This window comes from Bos grunniens, chromosome 5 (assembly GCF_055505025.1).
Source record: "Bos grunniens cultivar Pamir isolate PY7600 chromosome 5, Bosgru_T2T1.0, whole genome shotgun sequence".
Taxonomy (NCBI): Eukaryota; Metazoa; Chordata; class Mammalia; order Artiodactyla; family Bovidae; genus Bos; species Bos grunniens.
Window position 1 is genome coordinate 64,515,607 of NC_141169.1, and position 19,371 is coordinate 64,534,977.

Here is a 19,371-nt window from a genome sequence, read left to right on the forward strand (position 1 = left end):
AGTTTGAGTCATTCTGATACCTTGAAGGGAAAGTTTCTGCCTCCAACCATGCACATGAACATGTGCACACATCACACTTCTTTCATTCAGGAAATATTGGGTTGGCCAAAAAGTTCTTTTGGGTTTTCCATATGACGTTTCTTTGAGTTACTGTGTATGTAGCCAGGAATTGTGTCAGATACCACAAACACAGCAGCTAATCGAATTGACGTGGTCCCTCCTCTATGAACTAAAAGGGTATACTGGATGGGACAAGATAAGCAAGCAGAAATTATATTATAGATAGATTGTCATGGGGAAAATACAGGGTGCTATGAACAGCTACTCGGAGAAGGCGATGGCACTCCATTCCAGTACTCTTGGCCTGGAAAATCCCATGGATGGTGGAGCCTGGAAGGCTGCAGTCCATGGGAACGTGAAGAGTCAGACATGACTGAGCGACTTCATTTTCACTTTTCCCTTTCGTGCACTGGAGAAGGAAATGGCAACCCACTCCAGTGTTCCTGCCTGGAGGATCCCAGGGATGGGGGAGCCTGTTGGGCTGCCATCTATGGGGTCGCACAGAGTCGGACACGACTGAAGCGACTTAGCAGCAGCAGCATGAGCAGCTACTTGTACAAACTTGGGGAAGAAAGAAAAGTTTGCCAAAGAAAATGAAATGAAAATTAAAATCTAAAAGTTGTGAGGTGTGAAGAAGAATTCGGCAGGTGAGTTGATCTCTATTCTTTTTAAAAGTTTTCTTAAATATATTTCATTTTTTTTTCATTCAAGATGTTTTGGTGATCCAGTTTCTTATTTTGTTTTGAGTCTGAGGGTAAAATGTCTCTCTGTTATCCAATTTTATGCATTTCCTCTACAATTCAGGGGCTTGAACTAATTTACTTTTATGTCTGATACTACTACTACTACTAAGTCGCTTCAGTCGTGTCCGACTCTGTGTGACCCCATGGGCTGCAGCCTACCAGGCTTCTCCGTCCATGGGATTCTCCAGGCAAGAACACTGGAGTGGGTTGCCATTTCCTTCTCCAATGCATGAAAGTGGAAAGTGAAAGTGAAGTAGTTCAGTCGTGTCCCACTCTTAGCGACCCTGTGGACTGCAGCCTACCAGGCTCTTTATGTCTGATATCTACCCTTAATATACATGCTCACTTCCCTTTTCACATCTTTCTTTTCTTAGTATATTTATGTAACTTAGAATGCAACAGATAGACAATCTAGCACTCCTCACTATCCCCCAGGATCTATGACTTGATTCATACGTGACTTTCATAAAATCACAATTACTTTTTAACAGATGGAAAAAATATTTGTGGTGAAGTGTGCCAGGAGTATAAAAACTAAGCTTATCAAAATGACACAATTACTATTTATATAGAAATCCTAAAGTTTATAAAAATGTTTTCTTACTATTAAAAGAGATACAAAAAACCAGTTTTTAAATAGATGCTTTCCTTATATGTAATCAATTTTATATTATCTTGGAAAACTGCTTTCACAAAGGCACTATTCACTTTATGGGATGGGGAATGCACAACATGATGTCCTTAACCACTTTGACTAAATATCCCCACCACCATCAAATTAATTCTTCAAGAGTCAGTCAATATCTAATAGATTTTTTGCTTTTTTAATTTTGATTCTTTGATTTTTATGTCCAGGCACACCACAGAGATTGAGGGCTTGCTTCCAGACCACAGCAATAAAGTAAGTCATACAAATTTTTTGGTTTGCCAGTTCATATAAAACATAAAAGTTATGTTTACACTATACCACAGTCTAGCAAGTGTGCAATAGCATTATACCTAAAAAATATACATACTTTAATTAAAATATACCTTATTGCTAAAAAAAATGCTAACCATCATCTAAGTAGAAGCTTCAAAGATCACTGATCACAGTAATCACACCATAAGAAATATAATAATAACAAAAAAGTTAAAAATATTGTAAGAATTACCAAAATGTGACAGAGACGTGAAATGAGCAAATGCTGTTGGAAAAATGGTGCCAAAATATTTGCTCAATGCAAACTTTCAATTTGTAAAAAAAAAAAAAAAAAAACAGTATTTGCAAAGCTCAAGCAAAGTGCAATAAAACAAGGTATGTCTGTATTTATTTCAGGTAATAAATAGTCCCTTCATTATCCGCAGTTCCTATTTCCATGGTTTCAGTTACCTGTGATCAACCTCAATCCTACAATATTAAATGGGAAATTCCAGAAACAAATAATTCATAAATTTTAAACTGTGTACAGGTCAGAGTAGCATGATGAAATCTTGTGCCATTCTGCTCCATCGTACTTGGGACGTGGATCATTGTCAAACATTCCTCCTATTAGTCACTCAGTAGGCAACTCAGTTATCAGATCCACTGTCTCAGTATTGCTCGTGTTCAAGTTACCCTTACTTAATACTTAATAGTGGCCCTAAAATACCGGAGTAGTGATGCTGGTAATTTGGAGGTGGTCAAAGGAAGCAGCAAAGTACCTCTTTTAGGGAAAAAGATGATTCCAGACTTAAAAATGAAAGAAAAAAATATTATATGCTGACATTGCTAAGATCTATGGTAAGAACAAATCTTCCAATCAGGAAGTTGTGAAGAAAGGAAAAGAAATCCATGCTACTTTTGCTGTGGCATCTCAGAATAGAAAAATTATGGCCACAGTGTGTAATCAGTACTTAGTTAGATGGAAAAGTCTATATTTATACAAGATAGTTTTAGAGAGACAGACCACATTCATACAACCTTTGCTAGAGTATATTGTTATAATGGTTTTACTATTTATTATTGTTGTTAATCTCTTACTGTGCCTAATTTATAAATTAAACCTCATCATATTTGTATATTAATATGTATAGGAAAAAAATCACAGTAAGTATAGGGTTTGGTACTATCCAAGGCATCCACTGGGGGTCGTGGAACAAATCCCCTGTGGAAAGGAAAACTACTGTACATTAGTTAATCTTAGGGTAAACTACATTTAATTATTTTATGTTTAATTTATTATCTTGATAGTCATATAAGTATTAATTGTACTTTATCCTGTCTTATCCTTCTATTCTCTCAGTGATTTTGGTTAAGTGTGAATGTTTCATATTTTTGACTTGTAGACCTTTGTGTAAAATCCAGTTTACTGTAAGTCAATCAATTCTAGCAGAACTAAAATTGAACTATTAAATTTTTCTAGGCTGAGGAGATAGTTATGGTAAACTCTTAATTTTTCAACACTGAATTAGAATTTCTACTCTTTTTCACTTCTCAGAAGAGTACCTAGTCTAGGCTAAATAATTAAGCAGTTAGTGACACAATGCATTATTTGTGAAGAATGGTAATCTGAGTTTCATATCCATCTTTGTCACTAACATAATCTAATCAGAGGCAAGAGTCATCTAACATCTCTAAGTCACAGTATTTTATCTGTCAAATGAAGTAACAGGATTACAGATTCTTCAAGGTCCCTTCATCTCAAAAATGCTAAAATTCTATGACTATCTTACACATAAAAACATCTAATGATTTCAGTGTGAATTTAGGGGTGAATTTAATATAAGTAGTATAGAAGACTGGGCTTCCTGGTCGCTCAGATGGTAAAGAATCTGCCTGTAATGCAGGAGACCGGAGTACAATCCCTGACTTAGGAAAGTCCCCTGAAGAGGGAATGGTTACCCAATGCAGTATTATTTCCTGAAGAATTCCATGGACAGAGGAGCCTGGTGGGCTACAGTCCATGTGGTCACAAAGAGTTGGACATAACTGGGTGACTAACAACTTTTTGGGACCTCCCCCATGGCCAGAATTCCAGAGTATACCAAGGTCACTCACCTAGAGCCAGACATCCTGGAGTGTGAAGTCAAGTGAGCCTTAGGAAGTATTACCATGAACTAAGCTAGTGGAGGTGATGAAATTCCAGCTGAGCTATTTCAAATCATAAAAGATGATTCTGTTAAAGTGCACTTACTATGTCAGCAACTTTGGAAAACTCAGCAATGGCCACAGGACTGGAAAAGGTCAGTTTTCATTTCAATCCCAAAGAAAGAAAATGCCAAAGCATGTTCAAACTACTGTACAATTGTGCTTATTTCACACGCTAACAAAGTAATGCTTAAAATCCTTCAAGCTAGGCTTTAGCAGTATGTGAACCAAAGAGTTGGACTATAAAGAAAGTTGAGTGCTTTCTTTTGAACTGTGGTGTTGGAGAAGACTCTTGAGAGTCCCTTGGACTGCAAGGAGATCCAACCAGTCCATCCTAAAGGAGATCAGTCTGGTGTTCATTGGAAGGACTGATGTTGAAGCTGAAACTCCAATACTTTGGCCACCTGATGTGAAGAGCTGACTCATTTGAAAAGACCCTGATGCTGGGAAAGATTGAGGGCAGGAGGAGAAGGGGATGACAGAGGATGAGATGGTTGGATGGCATCACCAACTCAATGGACATGGGTTTGGGTGGACTCTGGGAACTGGTGATAGACAGGGAGGCCTGGCGTGCTGCAGTTCATGGGTTCACAAAGAGTTGGACACAACTGAGCAACTGAACTGAACCGAAAACTTCCAGATGTACAAGATGGATTTAGAAAAGGAAAAGGAACCAGAGATCAAATTGCCAACATATGCTGGATCGTAGAAAAAGCAAGGGAATTTCAGAAAAACATATACTTCTGTTTCATTGACTATACTAAAGCCTTTGACTGTGTGGATCACAACAAACTGGAAAATTTGTCAAGGGTTGGAAATACCAGACTACCTTACCTGAGAAACCTATATACAGATAGAACTGGACATGGAACAACAGACTGGTTCAAGATTGGGAAAGGAATATGTCAAGGCTGTATATTGTCATCCTGATTATCTAAATTATACGCAGAGTACCTCATGCAAAATACTGGGCTGGATGAATCACAAGCTGGAATCAAGACTGCTGGGAGAAATATCAACAACCTCAGATATGCAGATGATACCAAACTTATGGCAGAAATCAAAGAGGAACTAAAGAGCCTCTTGATGAGTGTGAAAGAGGAGAGTGAAAAAGCTGGCCTAAAACTCAACATTCAAAAAACTGGTTCCATCAATTCATGGCAAATAGAAGGGGAAACAATGGAAACAGTGAGAGACTTTATTTTCTTAGGCTCTAAAATCACTGCAGATGGTGACTGCAGCCATGAAATTAAAAGACGCTTGCTCCTTGGAAAAAAAGCTATGACCAACCTAGATAGCATATTAAAAAGCAAAGACCTTTGCTGACAAAGGTCTGTCTAGTCAAAGCTATAGTTTTTCCAGTAGCATGTACAGATATGAGAGTTGGACTATAAAGAAGGCTGAGTGCCAAAGAATTGATTCTTCTTCTAAATTGTGGTGCTGGAGAAGACTCTCGAGAGTCCCTTGCACAGCAAGATGAAACCAGTCAGTCCTCAAGGAAATCAACCATGAATATTCATAGGAAGGACTGATGCTGAAGCTGAAGCTGAAACTCCCAAAACTCTAGCCACCTAATGGGAAGAACGAACTCATTGGAAAAGACCCTGATGCTGGGAAAGATTGAGGGTAGGAGGATAAAGAGGCAACAGAGGATGAGATGGTTGGATGGCATCACTGACTCAATGGACATGAGTTTGAGCAAACTCCTGGAGATAGTGAAGGACAGGGAAGCCTGGTGTGCTGTAGTCCATGGGGTAGCAAAGAGTCCAACACAACTTAGTGATTGAATATGATAGGGTAAGAAGTCCACCTACAATGCAGGAGACATAGGAGATACAAGTTCAATCCCTGGGTCAGGAAGAGACTCTGGAGGAGGAAATGGCAACCCACTCCATTATTCTCACCTGCAAAGTCCCAAGAATAGAGATGCCTGGTGGGCTACAGTCCACAGGTTTGCAGAGTCAGGCAGGACTAAGCACATAGTGCATACATATATATAAAATATATATATATATAATATATATTTATAAAAGATTGCATTATCTGTTCACAGTTATTCACATCTTCCTTCAGCATAGCTTCCCCGTGGACTGTCTTTGCCCTATTGACTTTGGGCTGGGCCATGTGACATGCTTTGACCTATAGAATGTGGTGGAAAGAGCACTGTGGTGACCCAAGCAGCGGCTTCAAGAGGCACTGTGTGCTTCTCCTCACTCTCTTAAGATTACACTCTCAGCTATAAGTAAGCATGCCTCAAATAGCGGTATTTCTTGAGTCTGGGTCCCTGAGTGCAAAGACACAAAGAGTAGTGCAACGGACCCAAACCCAGCTGAATCCCACCTGCATCCTGTCCAGTCCAGCCAACTTGCAAACCTGTGAGCAAGAAATGTTTTCATTGGTGTAAGCCATTACAGTTTTGTGGTTTGTTGTCACAGCAAAAGCTGACTAATCAAGTACTTAGTGTACTTTTTTATTAAACTCATAAAAAGAAACTATTTTTGAAAGTCTAGTTCCAAATGCTTTATTAAGCAACTCCTTATTATCAGGGCTTTTGTTCCCTCCTTGATGCCTGGTATTGTACTGTATCAGCCAAAGTAAGACTTAGGAAAGAAAGGTATGTTTGTAGGAAAGTGAACAGATATATCTGAAGCTATTTCTCAGAATTATGTGTTTAAAAATGTAAGTGTTAATGGTACAAACAGATGGAAATTGTGGGGTCAGTCATCTGGCACTATTGTCACTATATGGTCAACATGCTTTGGCTGATGAGTTAGCTTTAGTGTGACTCAGTGAATTCCATCTATCTGAATGGTCAAATTTGAATACCTATATAGTGTTTTCTAATTAACTGGCTGAAATTTATTATTAAAAATCTCTAAAATTACATAATTATTGGAATGATTGGTGATTTGTTTATACTTTATAACAGCATTGGGAGTAGGAGAGATGCTAGGCATCTGACTATATTTTATTTCAAAAGAAAAATTACTTTTAAGTTATGAGTTCTATATTTTACCTTTGTATTTCCTTTATATTTGCATATCTAGTCAAGAAGATGACTAAGTACCTATATCTATACAAGACATCGTCTATGTAATTCCTAATGCCAGGAAAGAAAGGAAGCAAAACATATATTATGTAGGGAAGTTAATACTCAGGTATTTTCTGAGAATATTATAAATATAGCATAATTATGAAGAAAATCTGAAGAATCAACAACATTATAGACATATTCTAAAGCATCACAAGGACACTAATTGAACTGTTCAGTGAAATGAAATGGCATATTGCTAAAACTGATTGGCACATTCAAAAGTTGAGGGCATTTTATGGCAGCTATAGCTTTAGAGATTATATCTATGCCTAGAAATGACTTGACACAATTGTTATAGATTGTGTCAAGCTATAATCCAATTATAGCTGCCAACATTAGTTGAACTCTAATTACCTGGAGTCTATCTGTTAAACATGTTAGATATATTTCCTCATCTAATCTGTACACACAAGCCCTATTAGGTAGGAATTTCCTTTACAGTAAAGCAACTGAACAGAGAAGGCAATGGCACCCCACTCCAGTACTCTTGCCTGGAAAATTCCATGGATGGAGGAGCCTGGTAGGCTGCAGTCCATGGGGTCGCTAAGAGTCAGATGTGACTGAGCGATTTCACTTTCACTTTTCACTTTCCTGCATTGGAGCAGGAAATGGCAACCCACTCCAGTGTTCTTGCCTGGAGAATCCCAGGGATGGGGGAGCCTGGTGGGCTGCCGTCTCTGGGGTCGCACAGAGTTGGACATGACTGAAGCGACTTAGCAGCAGCAGCAGCAAAGCAACTGAGGCTGAAAGTCACAAAATATTTTGCCCAAGGTAGATGTCTAAAGTAAAAAAAATGTATCCATGACTCATAATTCACTCCATGTTAAACCTAATGAACAGAAGAAATGAAAAAATCCTTTAGGCTCATAAGTTTAATATCTATAGATACTGATACTAAGCATCATATTCAAAGTTTCATAGTTAGAAGCAGAAATTAAACAATAAACTGAGGTTTTTGGTTTTTTTTAACCATAGTCTTCTAATATATTATATCACATATTTATGAAACTATCTCCTATGATGTTTTTGGAATTTTATTTCCAAATACATATTTTGTCTACCAAGCTTCAGTATAATTTTTATAGTCACATACTTTAATATAATCAATCAATTTATCTACTAATTTCTATGTTTTGTTTCCTCTGAAGAGTTCAGTAACCTCTAAAAAATACATTTTATCCCAGTAGGGGCCCCAGGATATGAAAATAATGAACTCCTATGGAATCTTTGTTATTTTATTCATATTTGATTACTAAATTAAGAGAATTGTAAGATACATACCTGATGTAGGTTAGTCTTAGACTAAAGAATCATCCATTTCACTAGCATCAAATTGTAAATCTCAGCGATGTCTGAGAATTTTTAGAACCTAGAAGATTGTTACAAATCTGCCTAAGAAAGTAAGTATTTTACAAAAATTAAGTGGATCTTTCCTCACCTCATTACAGCCATTGCAGATAAAGGACACATTCCTTGACCTAGCTTATAAATAAATCTTTAGCAGACTTTCCAATTATCACTTTTAGTAAGAAGATGACTATGACAGGGTATGAAGGGTGACTGCAAAGGAAAGATAGAAACTGGGTAGGAAAGGAAGGATGGGATTATCTCCCTTGGCAACAAATATTTCGATAAAATGTTTTTAGTGTAACCTTTAACTGACTTATTCATTATTTTACAGTGACAAATGAAATCATAGATGAAATACTAATTTACAAATGACATGAAGTCAAGAGGAATAAATAACAGACTGTATAACAGATATAAGTTCTCAAGAAGAAGAAATTTAACATGGTAAAATGTAGAAGAAATAGACAACATTTTGCACTGAGAATTTCTTTAAAGAAAGGTTATTCCAGCAAAGGCAAATTTACCAAAAAGCTCATGGTGCTTAAGCTTTAGGACCCTTGATCTACATCAAAACTTTTCAAACAGCTATACCTAATTATTGATATAGCATTCTTCTTAAAGGGGGCCTCCAAATTTATATAAGCTCCAGGACCCACAAAATCTGAATTTACTTTGAATTTATCTCATGAGATAATATAAGCTGTCTAATGGAATCCCTCCAAAATTATTTAGCAAGCCTTTCAGATCAAGCCAAGTACAGCAAATAAAATCACCATAATTCAGCCCAAAGCATAATTTGGACACCAGAATAGATTTACATATAAGTGGGAAAAATAATTATCTGAAACCGAAAACACTGACTCCTCAGCCCTCAGCCTAGTGAGGAGAGAAGGAAATTGCACACTGAAGAGAACAGTGAAGTAGGTTTCCCGAAGTGGTAACATACAAGGTACCAATAACCATTCCTCCGAAAGAAGAAGGTCCAACCAGGACCATCCTGGGTATGAGATACTGGGCAAATAGTTTGTTTTGTGGGACTGTTGTCTATAAAGATTTTGATTTAAGTGTATCACACAATTCACATACCTAGTGAAATACAGTGTTTTATCAATGAAGATTTAGAACAATGGGTAGAGAAAAGGCACTTACATATTTTTTATTGTACAACTTGCTCTCATTGCCTCTTCCTGTTCAGATCCAGGAACTATATCTTCATGTTCTTTATTGTCATACATGCCATTCTTAGCAAATTTTATACTACCACTGTAAAGCATCTCCCTGTAATGCAAGAGACTCCAGTTTTATTCCTGGGTTGGGAAGATCTCCTGGAGAAGGGATAGGCTACCCACTCCAACATTCTTGGGCTTCCCTGGTAGCTCAGACAGTAAAGAATTCACCTGCAATGTAGGAGACCTGGGTCTGATATCTGGATTGGGAAGATCTCCTGGAGGAGGGCATGACAACTCACTCCAGGATTCTTGCCTGGAGAATCCTCATGGACAGAGAAGCCTGGAGGGCTACATCCATGGGGTCACAAAGAGTCGGACATGACTAAGTGACTAAGCACAGCACAGACTTGACCCTGGAGAGCACAGTACCACTGCATCAGCTGAAGAAAATGAATCAGAAGGGCCCACTGACAATGGTAAGCAAGAGTCTTGAGTGGTCTCAGAAGACACAGCATAGTCAGCTGTGGAGGATTACCGACACGTGGCATAGACCTTGCTGAGGAGTGGGGTGAGCATTCTGGGTGCCAGTGGCTGGGAGTGCACAGCATTAAGATGCCTCTTGCAGTCCCTGAAGGCCCTAAGTGCTAGAGACTGCAGTCATCACAAAAGTCAAGCATGAGTCAATGAGAAATGATTATGCACAGGTCCAGAGCTCAAGCTCAAGGGTCAATGACTGATGGTTGATAGCCCACATCCCTGAGATCCTCCTGTGTCTGACATGAGAGTTACCCAAATCAGCATGTCAGCACTACTGTTAAGAGCCAGTTTCATGCAGTCCCAAAAGAAATACTGTGGTAGCCAGCAGGAATGATCCACTCACCAGGCTACCCAGTTAGAACTGGGACAGGCCAGAAGGCCCTGGGGTAACCCAGAAGTATAACTGCCAGAGCACCTGGGGGGCACTGGATGATTCTGTGTGCAGAGAGTTACTGGGGGCCTCAGAGGCAAGCAGTGGGGACAATGGGCCATGCAGATCCTGGTCTGGATTCAGAGAACCAGGCCCAGACAGGATTGTCAGGCACTGTCAGACAAGAGAAGGACCTTGGAAAAAATTTGAAGCAGGTACCTCAAATCTTGGGGCCCCTTAAGGCACAGAGTCTGAGGCGAGAGACACACTTGCCTAGGTCTAAGGGTTGAACTTGGTCCAATTCAAAGTGAGAAAACATTCAGAACAGCCTAAGATCTGGTGAAGCAGAATGCTAAATACTGGAGATCTGGAAGAAAGGACCTAGTGGGTAAGACTGGAGGTGGTGGTCTCTATCAGATACCTCTCCTGTCAGAGAGGGTGGCACCCTAGGTAGTTCAGGTGTTCATTGGAGGTTTGAATACAAAGGGGGAAAGAGAAATTATTTAAAATCAGAGTCATATCAAAGCAAAAAACGTATTAAAAAGGAACAAAAGGCCACAACAAAAATTGAAACAACAAAACCCAAACAATTTAAAAAGTTCTTTGCATATCCACAGAGTGGCCCCTGAAAAATACAGCCAGTATTGCTGGACCAGGACCCATCTGCCCTCAGATTCCACCCTTGTTCTTCTGCTCCTCTTTGTATCTCACGGCTGACTTCTGTAGGCTGTGTTTCCCCAGGATTCTAAATCAGCTGGTTTCAGCGTGGGCTTGTACAGCCAATGAGAAGCTCTTGTGTGTGACTAGAAAGTGTTAAGTAGGGAGAAGACATGGGTATTTTTCTCTCTTTCTGCCTTGGAAAGCATCTCATTGGTGACTGCTTCTTTTCCATGTTCCATGATATTTATGGTTTTGCTGGCCTTTGAGCTCCAATAACCATCTCCTTTTGTTCCTTAGACAAGGGCTTCCCGTTTTTGCTGGTCTCTAAGTCACCTCACTGCCCTCATTTTGCCTCTCTAATAGCCCATCATCCGTATAACTAATCCTCCACTTCATATTCCCTCTGTTGTAAAGTCTCTATAAATAAAATAGTGTGATATTGGTTCATGAATAGATAGGACAATGAAACAAATAGAAAAACCATAAATAGACTCAGATATATATGGAAACTGAGAATATGATAAAGTTGGCATTTCAAACCACTTGGGAAAAAGATGACCTTTAGCATAGATAATATCGGTTCAGCTTGAGAGGCATTTAGGTAAAGCGAAAAAAATGAATCTTAGCTCACACTTACCTCAAGATTAATTCCAAGATCAATTTTATATAAATGTAAAATACAAAACTACATAAGTTCTAGAAAAAATTTAGTGAATTATACATTAATCTGAGAGCTGGAGAGCCTTTCTAACTATGATTTTAAATCAGAAGAATGGGAGTAAGTAGTGAGAAATGGAGGCCTTCCCTAGTGGCTCAGTGGTAAAGAATGCACCTGCCAATGCAGGAGACATGGGTTTGATCCCTGGTTCAGGAAGATCCCCTGGAGAAGAAAATGGCAACTCACTCCATTATTCTTGCCTGGGAAATCCCATGGACAGAGGAGCCTGCCAGGCTGCAGTCCATGGGGTCACAAAGAGTCGGACACAATTTAGCAACAACAAAAACAATGAGAAATGGAACTACTTAAAAAAGAAAAGAAAATGACATAAGCAAAATCCAAGGACAAATCAGGAGAAAATGGTTACAACCTAAACCACAGAGGTCTTATTCAATGTTTCTCTACCTCAGCATCTTTGACATTTGGGGCTAGATACTTCTTTATTGTGGCGCCTGCTCCGTGCATTGTAGAATATTTAGCAGCATCTTTGGCCTTTCCAGCTAGATGCCAGTAGAACCCCTTTCTAGGTATGACATTCAAAAATTCTTCTAGACATTGCTAATTGTCTTAGGGAAGGGAGCCAGGCAAGAGGCAAAATCATTCCCAACTGAGAACCACTACTCTGTTCTAATAAAAAGCATCCTAAAACAGTGAAAGAAAGATCTTAAAACAGTGAAGTTCAAATCCCCAATAGAACATGCAGTGAAAGACATGGACAGTTGATGTAAAGACAGACAAATGCTACGAACACATGGAAAGATCCTTAACCTCACCAATAATAAGAAAAATGCATATTAAAACTATACTGAGATATTTCTGAATTATCAGATTGGCACATATCCACATTTGAAACAACTTGGTGAGGCAGACATTACTAATAGGAGCAAAATGGAAAAACCCTTCCGAATGGGAATTTGACAATAACTTTAAGAAATTAACCTCATATTTTCCTTTGACCTAAGAACCTCACTTCCAGAGATCTTCCAAAAGAGACATAACTTCACAAGTACAAAACAACATATGCACAAGGTTATTTAAGGTTTTTTTTTTTTTTTTTTTTGGTATCAGCAGAAGGTTAAAAGTAATTCAGATGTCCACCAACAGGGATGGTGGAATAAACTATGACACCTACACCCAGTAAAGACTTCTGCAGACCTTGAAGGAAATGAAGACTACCTCTATGTGTTGGTTTGAAATAATGTTCAGGATGTATCGGGCTTCCCAGGCGACGTTAGTGGTAAAGAAATTGCCTGCAGATGCAGGAGACTTAAAAGAGATGTGATTCGAACAGGATGTATTAAGTGGAAGAAGCAAGATGCAGAACAGTGTGTGTGTGCATTGCAAAAAGAAAACTCTTAAAAATGGTAAAATAGCAGATGAATGGGAAGAGTGAAGTAGGAGGGATGGAAGCAAAAATATTCTGAGTATATCTTTCTTCTTTATGTAATTTTGACTTTTGAACTATGCAAATATCTAACATATTAAAGGATTTTAAAAATAGGAACAGTTAACCTTAATATTGAAAAGAAACCAAAAGAAACCAAACTCTACTTTAAGTTAGTAATACAACTCAAAGAGAAAATAATTTCAAGTGACTTCTGATACAAGTATTCTTATTATATTTTAAACACTATCTTAGAATATATCCCAAGAATGAAAGCACTTCAAATAAACCTTAAATTTCTGTCAATAGTTTTATTGTTACATAAATAGTATTAAAATTTAGAACCTATTTTATATGATAGGATAAATCAGTAAATATCTTAGAAACCAAAATTTTCATTATAAAAGAGATACAAATATAAAAAAATTTTAATTAGAAACACCCATACCCACTATCATTGATTGAAAACACTAAATATATAAAAATTCAAAATTCCACAGTGGTTCTTTGAGAAAGAAAAAAATGAGAGGGGTACTTATTTGCCACTACTAGAGGTAATTAATATTACCATTAATTAATAATTAATATTAATTACCAATTTTTACTTTATTATAAACTTTTTACTTTAAAAGTTGATAGTTAAAAATAATTAAGAATTTCTTTGCCTTTGGGGGAGAAGCTGTTGCCCATACCCACTTTATTATAGAAAGCTCTTTATAGAAGATTAACAACCAATAAATGTACAAGAAATAATATTATAAAAGAATCACAATTTTGCAACCCCAATGAAATGATTACTCCCTTAAAGGATTATCAAAGAATGATAAACTCTTATGTGAAAGGCCATTGGGAAATTCATGATGTTATTCCCCGTGTTCACTCACACCACAATTCACTCACTAACTGCAAAAGGAAAAAATAAGCTTTAACAGTGGCAAGATCTGGTGGTGACTCCCCAAAAGAGGTTGAATTTCTGTGACCAACAGAGGGGAAATCCAATATTGTATGCCTTCTGATGTGATGTGTTATAAGGTGCTCAGAATCACCTATAAAATATTCCTGTAAAAAATACATAACCTGAATATAACCAAGAGTTTAGATCTAACTTCCAGGTTATAAGGAATACTGAGTGTAAAGCAACAAGTTAAAAACCCAATAAGAAAGAAATCAGACACAATACAGGATGTGGGCTATTTTATTTAATCTCATAAAGCAGTCAATATCGTGGGGAAGAAAATGATGTTGGAAGACTTCTCTAGGCCAAAAGAAATTAAAGTCATATAACAATCAAATGAAATACATAAATTTTGATTAAACCCTGGCTCAAAAAAAGCAGCTGCATGGGCATTTTGGGGGGAAATGGGTAAATTAGATAGATTGATAGGTTAGATAAATGGATTAAATATCAATAAGAAATTATCATTAATTCTCCTAGGTGTGAAATAATGTTGTGGTTCTGTAGCAGAATGTCCTTTTTCTATATGTATAGTGAAATATTTAGGAGTAACATACCTAAAATTCATTTGCAAATGACTCAGCAAAATAGGTAGGAAGATGAATGGATGATAGATAGCTGACAAATAAAGCAAATATGGCAAATGGCAAACTGTTGATTATAGGTTGTTGGGTAGTGGGCACCTGTTCAATTGCATATTTTTTCTACTTTTCTGTTTGAAACTTTTTGTAATAAAAATGTAGTTAAGATACAGTGCAAATATAGGATAGGATATGGCTGAACACAAAGAACATGCGTGTGTAGGGATTAATCTGTCCTTAGACTACAGAAGCACAAAAAACTACTTAGTCTGAGGCAGCTGAGACAGAGATGTGAGGGTGGCACTGGATTTACCGTCTAGAGCCAGAAAGGCTCTGGGGAGCTGTTTCCGATTTTGGTGCTGACAGTGCAGCCAAGTAGACTGAGATCTATGGATCTAGAGCATTTGGTCATGACTTAACAGAAATAGGTAGTGTGAGTGGTAATGTTGGCAGGGGAGAGTCTACCTCAGCTATTTCTGTTATGGTTTATGGTACATGTGATGGGGACAACCAGGAAATCAGAGGGGGAGCAATTGTCACTGAGGAGTACATTCACAAGAAGGATTTAGGCTGAGAGTCAAGTAAAGGATATATAAAAAAAAAACTAGACAGAAACCTAGGAAGGCCAATAGACCCAAATGAGTTCTGAGAATCTCTTTAAAAGACAAGCAGCAGATAGTCAACAAATTCTTTTAAAATTACCTAGTTACAGATCACTTTCTCAGTTCCAGAAAGTTTTTGCCGTCTGAGAGGAACTTCATGGTTTGTTAATAAGTATCTGGCCCCATCACACACTAGTTTCAGGGTGAAAAGGAAATATTACTTTAATTGACTAGTTGAAAATTTCATAGATCTGGAATTTAATTACCTGTTAAAACTATCAGTAAGATATCACAGACTCATAAAATTTTAGTGCCTTTTAAAAATGACTATAATCTATCAGTATCTTGGAGGGGATATACATTGAAATAACTTAAGTATTGGAATATAACTAAGTCTAAGGTTGAAGAAGAGACTTAAAAGTACTTAGATGCACGCTACTGAAGTTAAAGTGAAAAAGAAGATTCTAAGTGATAAGGATAAACTGTGCATCAAAATCCTCTATAATCTCCACACTTTGGAATTCTTGTTTTGGATTCCAGGGAAAACCAGAAGGTGGATGAAGTTATTCTTTGTGAAAGTACAGCTCGTTTTCAGAGTCAGTTCACTCTGTTTGGCATTTAGAGCCTTTATATTCGAATCTACTTCTTAGTTATATGAGACTTTGGCTTGTTTTCCAGCTTTTAATTCTATTTGTCCTTCTCTAGGCAACATATGTGCTCAAGGTAACATTTTGTACTGTGTATTGTCTCTCTATATAGTACAAGAATTGGACTTATAGGAAGTCCTGGACACTTGACTTACTAGCCCATTTATTAGGTAAGTAAATTTACACTTCTGGTATACTCCCTCATCTGCAAGGACCCTCCAAAATCTTCAGTTTTATAATTTCTTACACAGAGAACAGATCTTTGCTACTAAATTGGTGCCTGAAAATAGCCCTAGCAGGGGATGAGACGGTTAGACAGCATCACTGACTCAATGGACATGAATTTGAGCAAACTCTGGGAGATAGTGAAGGACGGGGAAGTCTGGTGTGCTGCAGTCCCTGGGGTCACAGAGTCAGACATGACTTTGGGACTGAACAACAACAACAACTTTAAGAAAACAAAATTTTCTCTGAAAAATATTTTCCATTTCCACTGATAATGCAGAAGTAAATTCCACCAGTATATAATAATCATAAATTCTTAATAAGTGGCATCTCAATTAATAATGCTTTACTAATGCTTAAAATATTCTGCAGTGCTAAAAACATTTAGCTACATTAACAAATGACCCAAATTAACGCCAGTATTATTTCTTTACAATTGATGACCCAAGTGTGAATAAAACCTGAATTACATAGGACTTGATGATTTAAAATCAACTTGCACCATACTGATCCCACTTAGGGTTGTTATCATGCTGTGTTTCTTATGATTCAGTTGTAATTAGTCGGAATATTCCACAGCTGTTTGTGATTTCAGTAAAGAATAAGATGTTTATATAGAGAAAATGTTTCATTACTATCTTTGCTTTTTAAAATTCCTTTCTTTGTAAGTGGTATTTTGTGATATGTTTTCCCATCATTTCAAATCCTAAACAAGGCTGTTAAACAGAGTTTTACCATCCATGGAAAAATTGCTACATGTTAGTTTCCTTCTCTACTTCATCCCTACATGAATACATACATTCACATTATTTTTATATGTGACCATTTTTGCTCTGGATAAGACATTACTGCAAAAGCACACTGTGTCAGGCTTTCTTGGGTTTTTACCTCTCTCTGCTGGTACCATGGCTGGAGTTTCAGATGTACCATCATTTCCTTTAGTTGTTGTTGTTTTCCATTTTAGTGGTTATTTTGAAATAAGAATCATGTTTCATCAGAATATTTGAATGTCTGCATTCCTTCATGATATGAGCCTTCTATGGTTATGCAGGGCTGCACTCTTTCCTGCTTTAATTCCCTAATTTCCAGGTAATATTGAAATCAGTCAAGCATATAACTGTAAGGGCCTGTATTGAAAGCAAATACAATCCTTATAGATACAGCATGAATTCTGAAGTACCGTGAAACATGGTGTGAAAACCACCTTCTCAAATATCTTGGAGGACAATGAGTAAACTTCAGGTATAGCTTCATCCTCATTTTGCAGGTTTTACATACGTCCAATTAATATCCTTGGATTTCCAAGAGGAGGTGGTAGTGTGCTTTCCTACTAGTGTGGAAAGGAAGTATGGGGTTACTTAAGGGGAGGGCAGGATAGGCCATTATGTACATGAGATAGTAAGGAATTAGTACAGGCATCAAGAGGTACAGTATGGAAATTGGAAGATACATAAATATATTTCTCAGCATTTCAAGATAATTGGGAGAGGAAAATAAGAAGTAGGAGTATAGGGGATACCTACTATTATATTTTTGCTATATTATAGCAAATTATACTATATTATATATAGAATCCACCTTCATCTGGTAACAACATCATGACTTTTCTCTGAGAAACTATCCCTTCCCTACTGTATGAGTGAGACTCAACCACAGTGCTATGTCCTCCCCTGGCCAACCCAGACAAATCAGATACTCCATGGAAAGATTCACAAATCTTTAATTAAACAAATCTTTAATTCACAAATCTTTAATTGATCTCTACAATAGTGTTTTGAAGAGACCTTGTCATCAGCCACCGTGGATATCAGCACCCTGTCTCTGCTCCCTAGATAGCCCTAGTTGCTCTTTTTGAAACTTTGCTTTTTGATCTTCCTGATGTCTTTTGCTTACAGTGTTACAACTCTGATACATCTAGACCAAGGACCTAAGTCTCTTTAGTGACCCAGAGAACTTAGAAGGAAAACTGTAGCTTTGATAAAAGGTGGATGGACTGGATTAAAGAATGGAGACTTTCTACAACCTAGTAGAGAAAGAAGGAGTTTGTCCAGAAATTGTCTAGGCCTCTGGTCCTCTTTGAGGTAAGAAGACTAAGCCAGAATGTGAATGAATCCACTGTTTCCTTCACTGCGAAAGTCCTATGATAAAAAATGCAGTGACACGAACCAGTGTGCTTGGTGAGGGGTTCGGGTATACATAATGCTGCCAGTTCTTTACATCCTTTCTGTGCTAGTAATTCTGACTTGGACTGGGTTTGTTTTAGTTCAAAGGAAATGTTGATTGAGACTTTTGTTGGAATATCTAGAACTTATCATATGATTTACATAAGTATAAGGGTCCTTGGAAATACATAAATCAATGGGAAAAAAAGTGCTTTTCTAACAGAACAAATTATAGCAATGGAAGGTTTTCTTAACTCCATCTTAAAAGACATAAATCCACATACCTTCTTTGTCTTTCTGATACGTTACATTTTGTTATTTATGGGCTTTAAATGTAAATTAAACACAACTTGGCTTCTTGTCTTTGATTAAATTGCAGCTCAAATATTTGTAAATTTTTGTAAGTATATTTTCTGTTGTCAGACAATAAGGATGGCCACTTCACAACATTTTCCAGAGTCAATGAATTCAAGTTCACCCGGAGTCTATAAATTTGGATAGGCTCTATCTCGAAGACTGCATGGTAAACAGTTAGATTCAGGATAATCCATTAGCTGATATAGTAAATGTTTGGGTCAATCAGGGTTTCTCAATCTTTACACTATCAACATTTCGAGCTGGATAATTCTTTGCTATGGATGGTTGTCCTGTGCATTATAGAATGTTTTTCAGCATCCCTGATCTGTATCTACTAGATACCATTAGCAATATGTTCTATTGCCAAATGTCCCTGGTGGGAGGGCAAAATCACCCCCAGGTGAGAACCACTGGTGTATTTCATTGTGTTTAAGGGCACTGGTTTGGAACCTGACAAATCTAAGCTCAACAATCAGATCTGCCACTTCTTAACCATTGACCTGGGAAAGTTTCCTGATCTGTGAAATGTTGATTAAAAAAAAAAAAAAAAACAACTTGTGTTGGGGTATAATTGATTTACAATGTTGTGCTAAACTCAGGCCTACAGCATGAAATGTTGATTTTTGTATGGTCTACCTCCTAGGATTC

The 19,371-nt window shown here is 37.4% G+C and overlaps 1 protein-coding gene and 1 long non-coding RNA gene across 9 annotated transcripts in view; one reads left to right on the forward strand and one right to left on the reverse strand.

Moving 5' to 3' along the window:
• ANKS1B (ankyrin repeat and sterile alpha motif domain containing 1B) overlaps positions 1–19,371 on the reverse strand; it is a 1,153,827-nt gene that overhangs the window by 629,666 nt on the left and 504,790 nt on the right. The window lies entirely within an intron of this gene.
• On the forward strand, positions 602–19,270 carry LOC147372275 (uncharacterized). The gene is made up of 4 exons (XR_015163969.1): positions 602–707; positions 1,659–1,704; positions 16,092–16,149; positions 18,100–19,270. It is a non-coding gene; the product is annotated as an uncharacterized LOC147372275 (long non-coding RNA).